Below are 5,552 nucleotides of genomic sequence, written 5' to 3'. Positions count from 1 at the left end.
AGTAACAGATGATCAGAGGTTCTCCTCCTGCCCCACAGTGAGCAGCATCACACCTAGTCCAGGCAGTAGGAGACCCACCTCTCTTTTTTTTTTTTTTTTTTTTTTTTTTGCGGTACGCGGGCCTCTCACTGCTGTGGCCTCTCCCATTGCGGAGCACAGGTTCCGGACACGCAGGCTCAGCGGCCATGGCTCACGGGCCCAGCCGCTCCACGGCATGTGGGATCTTCCTGGACCGGGGCACGAACCTGTGTCCCCTGCATTGGCAGGCAGACTCTCAACCACTGCGCCACCAGGGAAGCCCCCACCTCTCTTTTAACATAGAGCCTTGGGGAGTGTCCTCGTGGTTGAAAATCATGGAGCTATAGAATTTTAGAGCTGGAAGTGAGATGATATCACATACTTTAAGGATGGCACATGAGATATCCCTTCTCCTCCAACACCAGAGGTGGACATTACTAATCTATCATTGCACTATTTCCTGGCTGTTCTCAGATTCGGCCTCAGAATCCTTCTCAACACAGCACTCTAGGCAGCCATGCCTGATACCTCAGACCAACATGACGAACAAATATTTCTCATCCCTAACGTAGCTCAAAGGCCTTATTTTACCAATGACGAAACAAGGTCAAAGAAAGGAAATGACTTGCTCAAAGTCAACGACCAGGTAATTGAAGACGGGAGATGACACCCTTAGCAAGAGTGCCATCCCCCACCAGTGTGACTTTCCTGCCTGAGATTACAGGGCATTGCATTCAAGTTCACTTTCTGTTCTCAATGAACCTGGTCATTAGTCTCAGGAAATGCTTCATATATTTGGATTCCTTCACGGACACATGACGACATTTTTGTTGGGGTCCCATTATGCCCTATTTCTCTCACTTTTCAGAAAATAATTTCTTTTGTCTCTCTCTCTCTCTTTTTTGTCCTTCTACAAAAGCTAAACTCTGGAGTAAGGCAGATGTAAACTCTGGAGTAAGGCAGATGTAGCTTCAAATCCATCACCATGGGACTGTGTGACCTTGGGCAAATAACAAACTCCCCGAACCTTATTTTTCTCATCTGTAAAATAGGGTTTCTTTTATAGGATTAACTGAGATAATATTACTTCCCTTTCCCATTTGCTGTGCCTCTCTGAATTTTCTTTATCTTTCTTTTGACACAAGCCAGGGGCCATCTAGGGCAGGATCTAAAGTAGGGTCATCTGCATGCTACAAGCCCCTCCTCCCCCAATCCATGGTAGACATTATTAACCAATTTTGGTTATTTCTTGCTGAGGCCACATGGGGCTTCAGAATCCTTCTTAACACAGTTATCCAGGCAGCCACTACCAATTGATTAGATAGGCTATGGAAGAAGAAACTTATTTGCTGTTACTGGTCTGAGGTTGCTATGCTGTTGATTGCATTGACTTATTTAAACACACAGCTGAAGAGATGATGCATATTCTGCCTGTGGCCCACTAGGCTCCCCAGATCCTTGACTGCCAGAAAAAGGTCAATGGATGCTGGCTCCAGATTCACTTCACATAGAATTTTGCCAGTTTGGAGAAGGCTGGGAAGATATTCTGATTTTAACAGCTCTCAAAATGGCTGCATGAAGATTTGAAGGGAAACACAGCCAGGGTGAGATAACAGAGTTTGCAAGGAGAAGGTTGGTTCCTCTGCACATCCGATGGTGGGGCTGTCATTCCACAGGCTCACACCCACCCCATGGATTGGCAGGCGTGAGGAAGCGGCAGATGGCCTACATTCTGTCCAGGAGACCATGGTAGCTCTGATGTGTCAGACAATTGGGAGGAGGGAGGAAATTGGCGTGAGGGAGGGGGGTGCAGGTCAGAGGGCTCTCCACTGCTCTGGGTCAGAGGGGCCTTGGGGCCCCAAAGCCCTGAGGAACGAGGCCCAACCCCTATCTCCTGAGATGTTCACTAAAGGAGTCCATCTGTGCCTTGGCATTCTGTACCAGACACTGACAACACAGTGTCCAAACTAGATGCCCAGCCAGACCCATATCCCCTGGAGCAGACGGTCTGGCAGTGTCCCGTGTGTTTCATCTGAGTCAGTGGTGGAGGGTCCAGGGAGTGCCTCTGACATGCCAGCACAGGGCTATTCTCTTTGCCCAGCCCCCAGATGTCACACGGTCTTTGCCGGGTTACCTGAGGGTGATCATAGCATATGACAAGGAAGAAGAGCCTTTCTCATCACATAGACTGGAGCCTTAGGGTTCCAGTGTCCCCTTCCAGGGTTGCCCAAGAAGAGATGTAGCAGAGGCTCCCAGGGTAGGCACCTGCGGAAGTCTTCACTGGGAGAGGGAGTGCCTCTGTCTCAGGAAGGGACCGTAGCGGGCACAGCTCCTCCCGCTGGCTGCCAGGTGGGTGCTGGGCAATGGAGCAGAGTTAATGGGCACCTCCCGTCACTGTCGATTGCACTGATTGTGTTATCTGGGGGGGCTGAGCACTTGGTTAAGTGGGATCGAGATAGCATATCAAACGAGCAAATCAGCTGCCACGTGGCCCTGGAGGGTGCTACCCACTATCAGAGAGGGTAAGGTAATCTCTGGGAGACAAGCCATTTCCAGGGAAAGGGCATCTCCAGACACCCTGGATGATTCTGATGGAACCCTGAGGCCCTGTGAGCCCCCTCCCCAGGTTCCTGGGGTTCTCTCTGCCTGGGCTGACTGAGTCCAAAGGTGTAGAGACTGACAAACGGGGAGTGTGATGCAGGGGAAGCAGCAGGAGGTGTCAGAGACCCAAATGCCCAGTCTCATCAGGCACCTTAATGTGTGCCAGACACTGAGTTGGGCCGTTCCCGTATCTTGGATTATTTAATTGACACTACGAGTCTGTGAGGTGGGAATCTTATTCCCACATTACAGAAAAAGAACCTGAAGCTTAGAAAGGTAAGGTGAGGACTTGTCCAGTCACACAAAGGTGGAGCTGGGATTTGAACCTATGTTGATCTGGTTCACAAAGCCCTAGTCTTTCCAGAACACTAGCTTGCCTCACAGGAGGAGGGGACTGGGGCTACCCAGCAGACAGTCCTCTAGCCAGTTGAGGAAACTAAGGCCCAGAGAGAGGAATGGACTTGTCCACGGTCTTATGCAGGTTAGAAGTGGAGCTGAGGCCAGAGTTTCTGGCATCTGGGACCTGAGCTGAGGCTGAGCTGAGCTGGGCCCTCAGGAAACCTTCTGGCTGGGACCCAGGGAGCCCCCATTCTGTGTCCAAAGCACACCTGAGTCTGGGACTCAAACCAGAAGCCGAGGACACTGCTCCGCAGGGCGGGCATGCCAAGTCACACATACACTGGGGTGTAAATGTCAGCTCTGCCACTTAAAAGTCAAGTGAGCCTGGGCAAGTCACCTCTGTGTCCTCAGCTGTAAAACGGGCAGTTTGGAGAGGTTCTGTGAGAATCTTTTTGTTCTAAATAGCAGGGGTTTTTTGTTTGTTTGTTGTTGTTGTTTTTTTTTTTTTTTTGGTGGCGGGGACTACAGAGGGAGAGGCCACACTCCGAGGGGGGCAGCCCCCTGCCAGGGCAGCACTGAGCAGGCCTTTAGGGTTGGGAGAAGCTGGCCCGGGTGAGGCCTCTCCTTTCTAGGCGACCATGTCCCCTGTTGTGTGGCAGTGTGTGTGACCTCGAGCACGTCAGCGTCCTCAGCTGTACAATGAGGATAATACTGCATCGCGCTGCGCAAAGGGCAGCCGCCTCCGAGGCTGGCATGTATGTGGGGGACAGTGGCCCACAGCAAAACAGCCCCCCACGATCCCCACCTGCCCGGTGCCAGTGCCGAAACGCAGGAATGCACACCCTGGGCTGCTGCTCCCACGGGGGCCGGTGGCCGCGTCCTCCAGGTGGGCTGGGACTGGGAAACACCCCTCGGCTCCCACACCACCCTGTCGCCGTTCCTGCCGCGGAGCTTCCCGGCAGCCCCCAGCCCTGGTGGGCCCGCCGCCGCCTCCTGGGCCCTCCCCCCGCATTAGCTCTCAAGCTATGCAAATAGACATCGGAGGGAGCCCTGTTTAAAGTATTTAGACGAAATGAAAAAAGGCTTTCATCGGCACTAATGAGCCATTCAGGATGCCTCCCCAGTGGATTCTCTCCCGCTCCGCCTCCCGGCCCGCGCCGCCCCCCTGTGGCCCCTCTTGGGATTGGAAGGCCCCTCCTCTTAGCCCCCGCCGGGGCCTCCCAGGGAAAGTCGCCTGCCCCGCCCGCTCCTCCCCTGGGCCCAGCTGGGTGAGGGTGGAGACAGGGGGCCCAGTGCTCCACCTGCACAGACTGGGATCTAGATGGGGCGCGGTGCTAGCTTCTGTTTAGGGAAAGCCACAACGACTGGGGACTCTTCTTCACAGCATCCAGCTGGGTAGGTGTTCTGTCCCTGTCTGAGAGTTGGGGAAACTGAGGCTCAGTGAGGCCCAGGACGTTGCCAAGGGTCACTGCCCCTGCGGGCCGAGGAGTTGGAATTGGTCTGTGTGGAGACAATGGCGGAGGGTGGTGGTCCCTGCCTGGGGCAAATGCTGCACCAGGCAACACACTCCAGATGCCACCTCAGGCCCAGGCGGGCTGTCTGCTTAGTGCTGTTGTGTCTGCAGATCTTTCTGCTCCAGACAGAAGAAAAACCTCAGGTTCCAATCCCCAATCTATGTCTCACTAGCGGTGTGACTGGGCAGGGGGCTGCCCACTCGAGCCTTTGCTTCTCCATCTGTGGAGTGGGGACCTCCTGGGTTTGGTGAGGGCCATCTAGAGACAGGCCCATCCTCCCAACGGCCAGCCCCACCCTGTCCTCTGCAAGGGCGGGGGGACCTGCTGGCCTTAGCGGCTGGCACAGGAAGGGGACCCCACAGTTCTCAGAAAGGTCAGGCTTGATCCCCAACTTGTGGCAGCACCAGCTTTCAGCTGAGGGGAGCATGACTGAAGGTGGGTACAGGGGGAACCTGGGGGATACAGTGGGCAGGGAGCTACCCCTCAGGATTCTGGAGGTTAGGCTGGCCCAGCATAGGGAGAATGAGTATTTAATGGGATCCATTTATTATCCCATAAAAGCTAATGAGTTTATTCTGGAGGTTCTCTGGCCCCTTTCAAGTTTTAATAGGGAATTAGTGAGGGCCTGGCCCCTGTGGACCCCCTTTATCCCAGAGCCCGAGGGAGGGAAGAGAGGCTCCTGGAGTAAGAGCACCTGGGCCCCCCAGAGCCAGAGCCTGGTCTCCACAGCCATGGTTCCACTGGGCCCAGGCCTACCTCCTGAATTGAGGGTCCCCAGCTGGAGGCTGGCAGGGCCACATAGGGCCCCTGAGGCCTGATTCCATGTTCTACTACTGAAATAATTACCCCACAGTATCCCTGTGTCTGAGGTAGGTTTGCTGCTGTCGACTACTTGTATTAACAGAAAAGGCAATATAAGCCCTATACAACAGATGGGGAAACTGAAGCCTAGAGTGGGGGTGTGGCTTCTTCAAGATCACCCAAAAGGTATGGCAGAGGCGGAATGGACACGTTCTGCCTCCTGTGGTTTGCAGCCAGGCAGCTACCATTACTCAGTGCTCATGTGCTAAGCATGCACTC

The sequence above is a fragment of the Delphinapterus leucas genome, chromosome 19 (genome assembly GCF_059928025.1).
Source record: "Delphinapterus leucas isolate spDelLeu-1000000601 "Yukka" chromosome 19, BTC_Dleu_Yukka2, whole genome shotgun sequence".
Taxonomy (NCBI): Eukaryota; Metazoa; Chordata; class Mammalia; order Artiodactyla; family Monodontidae; genus Delphinapterus; species Delphinapterus leucas.
This window is presented reverse-complemented; position numbering follows the sequence as displayed.